Source organism: Notechis scutatus, chromosome 1 (assembly GCF_049901735.1).
Source record: "Notechis scutatus isolate UNSWTSFEM ecotype Mainland chromosome 1, rNotScu1.2, whole genome shotgun sequence".
Lineage (NCBI taxonomy): Eukaryota > Metazoa > Chordata > Lepidosauria > Squamata > Elapidae > Notechis > Notechis scutatus.
Genome location: NC_142009.1, coordinates 281,156,630 through 281,172,085, shown reverse-complemented (window position 1 = coordinate 281,172,085; position 15,456 = coordinate 281,156,630). Strand labels below are relative to the sequence as shown.

Below are 15,456 nucleotides of genomic sequence, written 5' to 3'. Positions count from 1 at the left end.
TCCCTTTGTCTCATTCCTTATAAAAAAGAAGAAAATAAGTTTCTCCTGAAATCATTAATCAGAGTATGATGCCTTTCTATCTCCCCCCTAAGTTAATCAAATTAATCTTTAAAATAATATCCAATACCCAATCCGATTTTGCTTGGTACATTCTATCTAACTAATACATCCAAAATAATTAAGTACATAATTAGACAATAAATCCAAATATTAAAAAAAGATACTATAATAAAAATTTTACAATAACATCAATACCATAATCTTATTAAACTCTTTAATTAAAACAGTATTCTAAACCTCCCCTATTATTAAATTTTAAAGCCAATCATTTTTAAACATTTTAACATTTTAATCTCTTATCAACTCTTAAACCATTACAATACTACCATCTCATCTTATGTACCTTGCAAAATCTTTTTTTTAAAAAAATATACTTTATCCATTATCCATAAAAATTCCTTTTTTCATTTAATTTCAAAACATTGTAGCTTTTCTCCACCTTTTCCCTTTCTTTCTTCTCCCAACAAACCTTTCTACCCCACCTTCTTCTAGCCTCTGCCTTACCGGCTTCCCTTCTCTGTCGTATTCCTTTTCCCTTTTGTTTACTATCATCATATTGGTTTTGCACCTTATTTTTCCCTTTCTTAAATGTTTTTTTTAGATCTTAAGTCCTTTAGTTTTCTTCTTTTCTCTCTTCCTTCTTTCTTGATCAAATTCTGAGATTCATTAAAAATGGCTCCTTCCTTTCTTTCTTGTTCCTCTGCTGTCTTCATCTGTTGTAATGTTTGTTGATAGTTAGTAAGCGCCATTTCTAAAAAAAGGAAAGCTTCTTCCACACCATCTTTACCATTTTTTTTTTGCTTGTTCATATTCTTTTCTTAGTTCCTCAACAGAAAGAGCCATTATAAATCTTTTCTTTTCTTTTCCCCTTCTTTCTTCTTACAACAACCAGAATATTCAAAAATAAAAATAAAAAAAATAAAACAGTCCCAAAGCTATCAGTCAGTCCAAACCAAGGCAGAGTTCTCACTTTCTCCTTCTGGGGTAATATCAATCAAAGAGAAAGAAAGTCCAAATCTGTTTAAAATCTTATTGCAATATATTCTAGTCTTCAAATCCTTAAGGCATCTGCTCCAACAAAGTCTTAGCATACAAATATTTTCTTTTTAATCCTCTCTCTTCCCACTCATCGCTTAAAACCAATTTTCACCTAAAAAAATAGGTTTCTTAATATCCAGTTATTTATTCCGTAGGAAAAGAGGGAAAGCTATCCTTTCAGCACCATCAAACAGCCGCTTTTTTCCTCTTCTGGCAGGTATTATTCAGAAAGTCATACTTTTCAGGAATTTTATTAAATATGTCTTAGAGTCCTAGGAGCCAAGAAAAACTTTCTCCTCTCAAGCACTTTCTCCACTTCCTCCTGCGCATTCTTACCCGGCTGCCAGCTTCTTTGTGGCGGCCATTACGGACCGCCGCTGCACGTCCTGGGAAAAGGGGGTTCTACTGGCCGGGAGGGGTCTGCAACACCCCAAACCCCTCTCCGGATCCCCCTACCTTCAGCTGCCCCTGCAGGGCAGCCTAGCTCGCACCCGTCTGGGTCAGAGCCCCAGAAGCGGCTAGCGCGGCAGGGATCGCGCAGCTTCGCAAATCCCTGCCGCTCGCGAAGCCGACAAACCGGAAGACCATTCATGCTATTTTCTAATTGTATTGCATCCCCTCAGCTTCCTTCTGGTTGCATTCAGTTATTCCAAACAATAGGTTCTCTCCCTCTCTTGTGTTCTTATTACATTTTTAAAACATTTAACTTTTGGCTTAATTATTAATGTTTTAGTGATATATGCAATTTTACTTCGTCTAATATTGAAAGATCTGTTCTTCTTCTGGTAAGATGTTCTCAATAATTTCCTCAAGCACCATTTTTCAAGGGTATCCATTTTTCTTAGTTCAGTCTTTGTTATGGTTCATATTTCACAATCATAGTTACAACTATGAAAATCATATGTATGCCTAACTGCTTGTGAATTGCATCCTGAGGCGCTAATGTTTCTATATCTTTCTATATTGTTTTATGTAAAACAAAAAAATAAAAAATAAAATGATCATGTGCTGATTCTATTTTTAGGCAACTTGTACAGATAGGATGGTAATACATCAATGCCTTCTGGTCTCCTATGATATTTGGAATTAATGGATGAATATCTCGGGCATATTATAGAACTGTGTTACAGAAACATCAATATTCACTTAAAAGCAATCCCCGATCTCTTTGACTCTCTTAACAGTCTAAGAATTGATTAACCATTAATTAATAACTATAAACTTTCTTAAATCTTAATAATAAAAATAAAAAAATATCTGTTAGTATTTGAGAATATATTATGCAATAAATTATAAATAAAATAATGAGCTGCATTATTGACTTTTATACATCAAATGAACTGTATCCCTGAGATTTCATTTTAGAGACTCATATGCCATGATTTGCTCAATTAAACCAGGTTTAGTGATTCTTGATGTTGGAAAATGTAAAATTATTTTAAAAAGATTAGAAAGTACCAATAAAGGAGAATATTTGTAGCTCAGAGTTGAAATGAGGGGTCCTTGGTGCTCTCTGAAATTGTTTGTTTTCTTGCAGACATTTCATTACCCTAACTAGATTAGAAAGTGCATATTTGCCTGCTGGAGGCATAGTATGAATGGTTTCCTTAAAATTTATTTTGAATAGAAGCTCTTACATTTTCAATTGATGGTTGATTTGTCTTAAATGCATACACATATATATATATTCATCTTAGCAATTTATTAATAATTAAGGGTGCCTCTGGAAAAAGTGGAAACTAGACTATAACAATAATCAAATATTAGAAGATAGAATGTCTAAGGAACAGCTTTTTCTTTTCTTTATATGATAAAGATTTGTTTTCTGTAATCATTCTTCCTATGAGTTTTAAATTTCCAACTTGAGACTCCAGTTTTTACAATATTAATTTAATGACTAAGGTGAGAAGAGAGGTTAACTAGTCTGGCAATGACCTGGTTGATAACAGGCAATTCTCACTTGCTGATTTCCTCAGCCCCAGATCAAGTCTGCCTAGTCTATATTAATTGCATTTCTTTTAAATTATTCCTTTCAAAACTTATAGCCATCTTGTCAAAGGATGTAGGATTCATGATAGTTCAGCGAGAGGGGCAGCAACTAGATAAAAATAAAAGGAGGGAATTATATACATGAAGACCAAAAGTGAACAAGTAAAGAAAAATCAGCATCCATTTCAAAAAAATGTTTGTTCAGCTTTGGGGTAGGGAAAATATGAAGCAAGCAAGCAAGCAAGGCAGACACTAAAGTGAAGCTCCTCTTTGCTTAAAAGATGACACTTCCATCATTTATTGGCTAGCTAAAAGAAGCCTTGTTCTTCTCTGCAGGGAGTAGTACACCTGTGTACTGACCCGATAAGGTCTTAGCCTGTTTGACTTAGGAAGACTTACCCCTGCTGTCTTCCCCTTGATTGGCAAAGGGCAGCTGCTACTTGGTCTCTGGTGGCTGTGGGTCTTTCCATCTGTCATCCTTGGGGACGCCACAGGTTGTCTCCAGCTATGGTAGTGTTGACTGGCTAAGCTGTCTCTTTTCAAACATAGACAGGCCAGAAAGATGCATGGTGGAAAAGCTTTGTCGAGAAGTGCATGAAGCATAGGGATGGATAGTGCAACACAGCAGGGAAGAGAAGGTATTGGCCATCCTCTGCTAGCTGTAAATAACCAGACATTAGATGGTGAAGTAAGAAAAGAACAGAATTATTAATAAAAAGAGAAAACAAAGTGGCCACAAGAACTGCAAAATTGAAATCACTATCTGGCATGGTAGAAGGGGATCAAAATTTGACTCAACGGAATTATTCGCAGCAGAGCATAAAGAGACAGTAAACGAATCCAAAATCTGTGTTTCTGTAAAAATTAGGGAACCTAGTCTCAATCGTATTTAATTGTTACTATCAGTTCACTCCATCAGCTTAACAAATGCAATAGTTAACTATGAAATCAATACTATGTCAGAGGGAAGGGGCTGCTTTCTTTTTCCTTTCCTTTGGCATGATTGTGTGTGGGTGATAACAGCATGTGAATATCAGAAAGCAATACAGGGAGGGAGGGAAAGATAAGTGATTGTTTTACTCAATGTGCAGTATTTATTGTATGTGTACTGTGCAAACTCACTATGTGTAAACTACTTACTACGTACTTCCTAGATTATTATAAATCTATTCCCTAAGTTGATTTGTTTCTCAGGATCTCAGGATAGACTCAACAAAATAACATGCTACAAATGGCTTTCAGCAATGAATCTGCTATGCCCAAATAATGACAGAGAAGTAACTAGTTTATTTATTTGCTTTTAAGTCACAACCAAATTCACATACTGTTTTATATTCCATAATGTATTAATAGAATTTGATTACATCGGATAAGTAATGGTACATGAATCCTATGTATGAACCTTGTGCCACCACCTGATCCTGCAATCTTATTTTGGCTAAGGAATAACAAAAACATAACAGTTGCTTTCTATAAGGTGCGCTAGACATTAGCCTAAAGCAGGGCTATTATGCAGAGGAATTGGCAACACCCAGCTTTCATTCAAATGATGAAATGATAAGGAGTTCTGAAGTTATAACTGAAAAGCAAAAGGTGTAAAGCCTATTTGCACTTACTTGGCAATAAGAATTGTTGATCTAACTTATTCTGAATAACTATACATAAAACTATACTATAAAAATAGAAGCCAGGATGGTATCAGAATCCAAAATTCTTATCTCCAGGGAAAGGGCAACATTTTTTGTAGTCTGGGTTTTTGGCTAGGACAATCCTGGGAACCAATGAAGCTCACTATTCAACCACAGAGCTTTGGTTCTCACACCACACTAAGCCATTATGTTCTAGCTTGGCATATTGGGAGAAATCAGAATTTAGCAAACCAAAGGGATCCTACCAACAGGCAGGGGTAGTAGAGGAGCAAAAAACAAAAAACAAGATGGCAAGATTGCAAAACTACAATCGAAGGAGGGTTGTGACCAAGTACAGAAGGTTATCCATTCACCCCAAGCCTTGCTGATCTTCCTCACTGTATTGGGATGTTCATGGGAAGGATAAGCATACAAATGTCTGTCAAGAGTATGGTCCCAGCCAGGTCAACCAAGTTAGGAAGGTCATCCCAGCTGTGCAGCTAAAGCAAATAAGCATCTATTTGGGTAGCAGTGATACAAGAAGATATTGGAAGCAAACTATCACTTTATTGACAACAGCAAAGGCATCATTTCATACTGCATGGGTAGAGGCAGTGAGAAATTACTCCTGTATTTTACCAAGAGAATCACATGAAGACACAATTCCACCATAAAGGCAATCAAGAAATATGCTGCAGACGAGCACTTGGTAGGGTAACAATGAAGGCCTGGAAAAGATATTCAGAGCTGGGATATGTTTGTGTCTACAAAAAATAGTGAATTGTTCAAGCAATGGATTTTCCCATGACAGTCTGTAGAAGTGAAAGTTTGACTTTAAAAAAGCAGGGTAAAAAAAGTATTGATCTTTTTGAACTTTGATGTTGGATCTTGGACAATGTTGGATCTTGGACATAGATAGATAAGGGAAAACAAAAATATCATCAAACAAATCAACCCACTCGAAACACAATGAACAGACTCAAATTATCTTATCTTGGATACAGTCTGTGAAGTCCCAGCTCTCTGGAAATGTCTACAATGCTAAGAAAAGTGGAAGGAAGGAGGAGAATGAGTAGCAACAAGGTGGAATCAGTTACAAGTTCACTATTGGTTGACGGAAGGATCAGGTTAGGAAAAGATTATCATGGAGAAATGCTATCAATTAATCAGTAAGCGCTGAACTTATTTGATGACATATAATCAACCAATCACAAAGGGAGAGGGCTTTGATTTGCACAGGGACAAGCACCATCTTAATTTTTTTTTAAACTCTCCTGGTTTATGTATGAAACCACTACTGAGATTTATTCAACAATACAACAGTATTGTTAAGAAAATTAAAACATTTTTCTGGATTTTTTTCTCTCTCTCTCCATCTGGACCTTTCATTTAAGCTAGAAGATGTTTGTGGTCAAAGATGGAAGCTTTCCATGCGTCTATAATTGGATGTTCTTTTTTTCCCCAGGACTAGCCTTGAGAAACTTGCTGGCACATCACCTCCAAGTTTAACAGTCTGGCTTCATCTGTAACTCTGCTCCTTGAAAAAAAAAAGGTAATTTGTTTCTAGAAAACAAACTAATGCTACTCTTTCTATTCCCACAGGTTTCTCCCATGTATATGACTATACTTGGCAAATCTATTAACTATAGGCTACATTTTAAACAATGGACATAAATCTTGGTTAGCATTAACTATAGCATTTCCAAACCAATAGTGCTGGGAATGGAGAAAGGATCATGGATGAGAGAAGAGGGAGAAGAGAGGAGTTGAGCATTTTTATTTATCAAATCAAAGGCTCAATTATCAGATTTGATTGTTTTGTGGAAGGAAGGAAGGAAGGAAGGAAGGAAGGAAGGAAGGAAGGAAGGAAGGAAGGAAGGAAGGAAGGAAGGAAGGAAGGAATTTTTTAAAATAACAGGTTTGCAAACATGATAAGCAGTCTAACTGAATCTGATTATCTTTCCAAATGGCTAGTACAGGTATGATGATACCTATATTAGTAGCTCAAAATGCTGATTCCAAGGCTGCTATTGTCCTAATATTGAAAATCTGGTGAAGAAGGCTGAACATAGCCTGTATCCTCCTTCATTTATGCCTCATGGAAATCTGATGGTTTGAAACAAATCTACCATGTTGTATCTGCTTTTAATCAATCTGTTAACAGATTTCTCATGCTCTGGTTTAGGATATGATTTTGAGTTGTTTAAAATTGCTTGAGAATACTTCCCGTGAAAGCATGCTGGAAACATTCCATGACTGCTTCCCTTTTCTAAATTTTTATTGTTCTCTGTTTTCTCCTCCTCCACTTTTGGAATCCTCTCCGGGGGTCCAGATTGAAGGGCAGCTTGTAAAGCGTGCACAGTGGCAAACTGTAGTCGGCTTGCCAGGGCATTATAAGGGACATTTTTTAAAAAATGTTTTCTTGTTTTTGCTATTTTAAAATACTTTGCTATATTTTTATTTGAAATCTGTACTTACCAGACAAAACATTTTTTAAAAATGCAAGCAACACTCTATCACATCCAGGGTTAAATATGCTTTGATTCCCTGCAGGGATATTGAGGAAGATCTCCTCACTAGTGTAAATCAAAGTTTCCTGATTTACTGCAACGGAGTTTAACACTGATTTATATACCAAGAGCAGATCTGCTCTACATATGTAGCTTAATTTTGCTCACTGCATAAAGCTCTTAAGATGCTTCTTTAGATTGTTCATGAATTGCCATAAATATATGCTATAGGCACAATGAAATTATGGTAAGATTTAATACAATCGAGTGGCAGATAGAATTAGTTCTCTGATAAATGAACCCAGAGCGAAGATAAATGACTGGTAGATCATTAGACTGACAGACCAATAAATAGTTCAGAAATATAACTTGCTCAGTGTATTGTGACATTTTTTCCCCCATTGTTTTCGAATTTGTGATATACTAGAAAAAGACAGCCAAAATTGTACAGCTCATGTTATGAGAAGTATTGAATGATTCCCAAGTATCTGATCCTCATTCATTAGCAAATGATACACCAGACCCCCTAAGCAGTTATATTACTTTCCTAACTATTTTGAAATAAGACAAAAACGCTTTTCTTAAAATCATCATCAGGGCATGTGCGGCCGGGGGGAGTGCAGAAGGGAAGGACGACAGAAAACAGAAAAATGAAATTTTACTTTGCTTTGGGGAGAACATTGCATAAATTAGATAACCTTTTCCTTAAGAATCCATATGATTGGCCAAAACAGAAGCCATAATCATTTGAAAAGGAACACTTTCTCATTTCCACTCTGGTAATCTTTTGGAATTCCTGGAGGATGGGTGAGGCTCTAGAACAGGGGTGTCCAACCTTGGCAACTTTAAGACTTGTGGACTTCAACTCCCAGAGTTCCTCAGCCAGCTTTGCTGGCTGAGGAACTCTGGGAGTTGAAGTCCACCACTCTTAAAGTTGCCAAGGTTGGACACCCCTGCTCTAGAACATGGGAGGAAAGCAAAATTCATCTCCATCTTCAGAAAGATCAATTTGAGGTCTGTTCTGGTGAAGTCCTCAAACTATCAAGTAGCATGTTTCTGACCATAGGGATAGGAGAGCTATAATAGGAAACAGCATCACCAATTAATAGGAATCAGTAAAACTCGAGCAACCTGCAGCATCCTGGTTCTTTCTACGTATGTCCAGATTACATTTCCCAGAATTCCTATTGCCCATGCTTGTTGAAAATTCTGGACCTTACTTTCCTATCCCACATAACTGTGAGTTTGGCTGCTTGAACTTTCCCTCCAATTTTAACATAGTATATCCTTATACTTTATATAAAGTATATTTAAAGTATGTATAATATATAAAATAGCTGATCTAAATCAAAGGTGGGTGCATGTGTGTATACGTTTATTTTAAGAATGTGGCTGTCACAAGCTCTGATAAAATTTAGTTTGAAAAACTATACTTTTACATTCAAGTACACTTTTTGGAATAAAATTAATATGTGCACTTTTTAAAGTATTGCTAGTAAGATACAAGAATTGTTTTGTAGTCAAATGGAAATTCTGTTCTGCTTCATCTCAGTATCCAGTTGGACGCTTTTCTTTCAACTGGAAAATATGACTTTGTGTTATGCTTCTTTTTGGGAAATCATGTACAGCTGAAATGGAAGCAAGGGACAGGTGGGAAAGAAATAGCAGTCTATAGTGTGGGTTTCGGCAAGCTCTCTTGGTGAAGGCTGTCAGAAGCTTGTTACACTGAAATAAATGTTGTTTGGCTTCTATGTTTGCTCCTTTCTGAAAAGAAGACAAAACTAAAACTAGTTTCTTAAGAACAGTTCTCAAATGGTGTCATTGTGACTAATGGTTCTTTTATAACTCAGCTCATCTCTTTAGTCAAATAGCACTCATTCATAAATTCTCCAATTGTCAGACCAACATAAATGATCATTTGTCAAAATGTAATCTCAGGAAGCAGCAAAATAGGATTAGAAGACCCGCTTTTGTTTATTGCGCTGTTTTTTGGCTACATTGGAGCTGCCAGTCATAACTGGTTAGGCATTGAACTGTTGCTCTGAGCTGTGTAACGTTTTGCATTGAAAGCATCCCATGTGTACATGTGTGTGAGAGAGTGTTAGTGGTCCCCTAGAAAGGGTAGTTGAGTTGTAGAGCTACTTTTGTCAGTGCCAGTGCTTCTCCAGAGGGCATGATATTAACCTCTTAGCTTAAACATCTTTCTAGAATTCTTTATCAGAAGCTCATATTTGATGTATAATCAGCTGAGCCATTTGAAATCTGTCAAGTCTTCAAGATGTTGCCATGCTTGCTTTTCACATTGGGAACCTTGAAGCCTTGACTCAAAGTTAGGAGAAGTCGATCAATAAAGGATGCCATGCAAGGAAATGTGACTTACATATCCTAGCTAAAATTAGGGCGAAATTCACTGCTTTCTCGAGATATATTTAACTTTATGAACAAGACCATTTTTAGAATTACATTAAATAAGAATTTAAAGCCTTCGACCCCATTCTCATTGATCTATAGTTATTAAGAGAAGTAAAAAAAAAAAACCTCTTGAAATGTTGGCATAAATTTGATATAAGGCGAAGGTTGGTGAGTGGACTGCTGCAGAAGGAATGTAATGTGACAGATCAACTCACAGTGGCCATTCTACCAGCACTGATACTATAATGGCATTTCATGCAGTGATGCCATAAGCTGCAATCATTCGCCACTACTAATAGCAATTTGATTCATTTAAGCGCTCCATGGGAGTAGTAAGGAACAGAGTTAGTGGAAACAAATCAGGCAATCAAATAGCTCTTGAATGTCCAGCAACTTTACTGATCAAACATTAGTCTTTAAAATCAGAGTACTGATAGACATTTCAGCACTCCTTTGCTAGATAGCAATGCCCTTATTGGACAAACAAGCCATTGTTAAGTCAGAGCTGGGATTTTATTACTATACCCCAAGGGTATCAAACTCACACTGTCACAGTTGCATCACATGACATATTGGGACTTTCCCCCTCTTCACTAAACAGGGTGTGGGCATGGCCAGCATGTGACGTATCTGACCCATGGGCTGGGAGTTTGATAGCCTTGCTATATGCACATTATATTTACTTCATGTATTCAAGTGCAAAATGACACTGTTGACTTTGGAAAGTCATGCAGAACAGATAACACATTACTTGGCTAAGGTGAGATGAGAAAAAAATATTATTTTTATTTATAGTATATAAAGGGACAAAAATATAATGCACAAGTTTAAAAGAATATAAAATAGTTTTCTTTGAAAGAAACAAAAAATCTAAGCAGCAAAATAATCCATCACTTGGTTACAGGTGAAATGAATTCAATTTTAATTGATACTGAATTTGCAAACTGTTAAGGGTGGGTCAGAAAATCAGTTGCTATTAAAAAAAAGAAAAGGGTCTGAAAACCATTCCTGTAAGCTAAGATGTGGCTTTTCTGGAGGGCAGACATTTTTAAACAATAACAGTGAAAGGGAGGAGTCAGGTTTAGAAATGGAGGAGAGATGCTTATAATAAAAGGCAATTAGAACATATTATGTATTAATTCTGGTTGTAATTCAACAATTACAGCTCCGGCAGATCTTTTATTCCTTTTAATTGGCTTTGCTTACAATTTTGGTACACACACACATACATGCCACACACACTCACATACAACAGTGCCTTATGAATTATGGTTACATCACTTGCAGAATCTTATTAAACTCTGTTCCCAGACATATTTTATTTCATCTTTTACTGTATTGGTCTTGCTTTGGATCTTACGAACATCTGATTGGAGTTACCTTAAAACATAGGAATTTATGTTAGAGATGAGACCAAATAATAAAAGGAAAAGGCTCTGATGACAACAACCTTAAACTTTTAAGTAAGTTAAGATCTGAATTCAGATTTTACAATGGCCCCCATTCTCTTCTTAAACAATTTTAGAACAAAAGACTGCAGCAACAGAAAATGTTCAGCACTACATTTGTGCAGTTCCTTTCAATTATTCCCTTCTAGTATTTTGCCCTTTATGTTACTTTTTCCCCCTCTGTTGCTACAATTTAAAGCAATATTCATTGATGAATATGGCATTCAGGCTTCTTGTATGGAAATTAACTTGGCTTTAACTGAAATGTGCTTATGCATTTCATGATATACAAATGGTGCATGGAAAAAAAGATATGGAGTGTTCCTCATCACTGTCGCCGCTTGGTCAGGCAGGATCCTTGCCAGAATATTCTATTCCATGTCTTTCAACCTTAGAAACTTTAAGAAGTCTGGACTTCAACTCCCAGAATTCTCCAGCCAGCAGAATTCTGGGAATTGAAGTCCAGACATCTTAAAATTCCCAAGGTTGAGAAACCTTGCTATATTCCATCACTCCCACAAACAAGTTGACAGCTCAGGATGCTACCAGGATGTCTCTTGTTTGTGAGCAGTGCCTTTTTTGACTTCAGAAGAAGTCACCCTCAGATAATGAATTTACCATTATAATAAGAAAAGCTGTCAACAGTTACCACTGGAATTTAATACTGTTTGCAGCTGCAATTTCTAAACATAAGGGGAATCCTGCTGGATCAGAGTGAAACTCTATCCGGTCCAGATTCTATTTCCTTGGTGGCCAAACAGAAGAGTATTAGGAAGTATGCATGACTTCGGGGAATTATGTTTCCACCAGCAACAAGTTAGATGGCTTAAACAGCATAATAAAAGAACGTGATAAAATTAGAATACACTGAAAATTTAATGAAAAAAAATGGTCTCAATCAGTTATTGGAAAAAAAGAGAGCATAAGTGAATGCAGAATTGCAACCACAGTGTTTTAGAAAATGCTTATATTTCATGGCCTTAGTCCCAAGGTGTCTATTCCTAACAAATTAGGCCAAATAAATTGGTGTAATCTTCATCAGCCATTGGCTTGGAGACAAGTAGGACCAACTAAATTGACAATCATTTGTTTGGATTGAGTTTCTTAATTGGACAATGAGTGTTCATTTGTAAAGGATAAGGTTGCAGACATCAGAAGTGGAGTGGAATTACTTTATTAAAACTGCAAAACTGCAACTAAATTAAGATCTGAAGGGAAAGCCTAAACCCTGAAAAGAACTGCACTGGAAACTGGTTCACTTTATCCAGTTACGTTGGTTTAAACCTGATGTAGTAAAGGAGTTGGCAGCTGTAGCCTTCACCAAGATAGATAGATAAGCAGATGGTCTCTCCACAGCAATCACTCTCCTTTGCTCAATGCTACTACCTTTAGCATGCCTGACTGTACCCATTTGGTATAGTACTGTCTACTGTATAGTCACCCTCTGCCTGGGTGAAATTACTGTACACCTTTTTGAGCTTCTAGATTATTTTGTGCAAAATATTCAATTAATCTTCTGTGAGGAAGAGAAGGGGAAAGTGACTTATATTCATATAGTAATCAGGATAATTGAGAAGAATGAACTCCTTCCCAAGAATATGAAGACTGATATCCCCAAAGAGCTAGTGATGGCTGAGAAGATATGTGACCTACCCTGCCCACTCTCCAAAAGTCAGGCCAGCCCTCTACTGTAGTTTTTCAGGAAAAACCCAAACTGGAGTATCTGACACATACTGTCTATCTACAATCTATTCCCTAATCTGCATACACTTCTGTGCACATTCTTTATTATTCCTAACAAGGCATGTTAGCTGACATCACAAAACTACAACTTTTGACTCCAGGGTTATATATGACCCACTCAAACTTTTTTGAAGCTCCCAAGCTCCCTCTTAATGCAATTTCTGATCATTGCTCCCTGCCTTAATGAGACCAAAATACATGAACACTGTAGCATAAGCCCTAAATAACATGGTTATAAGACATCCATTAAAACTGCCCCACATAAAGTTCTAGCAGAAAAATAGGCTGATTCCACCCTATACAAGATATTCTCTTTTGTCCATCCCACTTTGTACCAGTATTACCTCTTCCAAGTAGCCCTCATCCTTCCAACATGTGAATGCATCCATCCTACATTCTGGAAGCTATAGCCCATAGACTTCATGATAATATCAGATTAGGGAAGATTTACTATCATTTAATGTTTTCCAATGGGTCTATTCCAGACAAAATTCTTTGCAATTTTGACATGCAATACTATACACAATATTTAGTATATTAAAGTGAGAAATATTGAAAGCGTCATTTGGTATTCCATTATGTTACTGTGAAATACCACTTCTTTATTTTATAAACTTTATTGGATTTTAGTTTGAAGTATCACACAAGCATGCAGGGATCCTTCCTCTAATCCAGGGGTGTCAAACTTGCGGCCCGCAGGCCAGATGTGTCATGCGCTGGCTACGGCCACTCCCCAGTTTAGAGAAGAGAAAAAAGTTGCAATACATCACATGATGACATGTTGTCACGAGTTTGACACCCCTGCTCTAATCCAATTCAAATGTATGGTGAGCCCATGCTTGGCTTTTGAAGATGGTAGAACAACATCTCAAATACAGACTTAACGCTCAGACTGTTACTGATTTGGATATCCAGATCACCCAGCAGAAACTAAATTGGTCTTTCTCTGTACTGTGATTCGAAAGGGTTCTATGCTCAGTTAAGTAGGGAGGGGGGTTGCTCCATGGCTGAATGGAAAAGCTCTCCCCCATCCTCATTTTCAGCAGTAGGTTAAAACTTTAAATCCAAGGAAAATTCCTTTGGTAGCCTGTTCACAATGTTTATCCCAGTGGGTATGATACAGTATATGAAATGGCTGTATTTCACAATAATTATGAAAGAGAACAAACATATGGAATAAATATAAGGTGTAACAAAAAACAGCAGTGTAAGTTTAAGTCAACCACTGTGTCTGTCAAAACTAGTAACTTGTTTACTGTGGAGAAGTCAATGAGTTAATAGGTCAAACGGGTTTGGCTTTGCCTGCATTTAGATTCTGGTCTAAGAGTATATAATTAAACCACTTGGCTAAAGCTAAGCAGGTGTGAGTCTAGCCAATGTCCAAATAGCAGCAGCCTGGGCCTAGGAACCTCCTTGATTTCCATGGCAGAAGAAAGGAAGGAAGAATATCAACCAGGAGACCTCAAAAGCTTGGGACTGCAAATGCCAGACTCCCCATCCTTTGGCCTTGCTGACAGAAGCTAGTGAGGATTCTAGTTCCCTGCCATAAATGTGCTGTGCTTGCAATCCAAGGCCTATTTATTTGTAAGCCCCACTGAACTCAGTAGTGAGCTCAAGTTAACTCAGTGGGATTTCCTGCTAAGTAAATATATATAGGCCGGTGCTGTGAATGAATGAAATTATGTTGTCAGTTGCCTGCTCTCTCTTGCAGTGCTTCTGCTGCAGATCATTGCCTTCTTTGCATCAAATGGCCAGTTTTAAGTGGAAATGCTTTAATATGCATGGTATGAAAGTTATTGCTAGAGAAGGGAAGGAAGGAAAACAGGCAGACAAGACAAGACGGTTGGTGAGCCAGGAGGGTTTAGGAGGGTTTTTAAAAATCCTAGTGGGAAAAAGTAAAAAAAAAAAAAAAAAGGAATTACTCAGGGGTGGGATGCTACCGGTTCTGCCCAGCTCTATAGAACTGGTAGCTCTGAAGAGCAGCAGACACCGAACCAGTTCTGTGTCTCCTGCTGTTTAGCCCACCCGCCCACCTGGGCTCTTACCTGACCTTTATTTCCTGCTTTTTCAACCTCAGCTGCTTTGTGCGGCACAGCTGAGGTTGAGAAAGCAGGAAAAAAGACGCTTTTCAAACGCTGCACACCTGCGCGCAGCGCTTTTCAGCTGTCCGGGCGGCACAGCTTAAGGCTTTTTACGCAAAACGTAGTCACCAAACCAGTAATACCACTGATTGAATCCCACCCCTGGAATTACTGTTGTGCAATGTGTAAAATATTAACCAACAATGAGAACAGCACCTGTCTGGTTTTTTGTTTTTTGTTTGGTTTTTTTAGGGCTGAAGCTCTAAAGACACCAGGTATTAAAAAAGGACACATTTCCCTTTTTTATTTCATTTAAAATTTGGGTCTTTCCCAGCCTTTAAAATCTTAGCCATTTTTTAACATGCACATGTGAAAGTGTGAGACTGGGAAGAAAATCCATTTCAGGCATATGCAGCTCCATAAATTACTTTTTGTGGTTGAAACAGTATTCACTTATGTCATGAGTTGAACATCCCCCTTTATTAGAATGCTATTTATTGCCACCAGCTGCAGCGCTCAGCTCAGAAAGTTCTTGACACCAGTGATT

The 15,456-nt window shown here is 37.2% G+C and overlaps 1 long non-coding RNA gene across 2 annotated transcripts in view; it reads right to left on the bottom strand.

Annotated features, from left to right (window-relative positions):
• LOC148133411 (uncharacterized) overlaps positions 1-15,456 on the bottom strand; it is an 89,729-nt gene that overhangs the window by 38,373 nt on the left and 35,900 nt on the right. For both annotated transcript variants that reach the window (XR_015746761.1, XR_015746760.1), the window contains exon 2: positions 3,487-3,746. This is a non-coding gene — a long non-coding RNA (uncharacterized LOC148133411). The remainder of the gene's footprint in view (positions 1-3,486; positions 3,747-15,456) is intronic.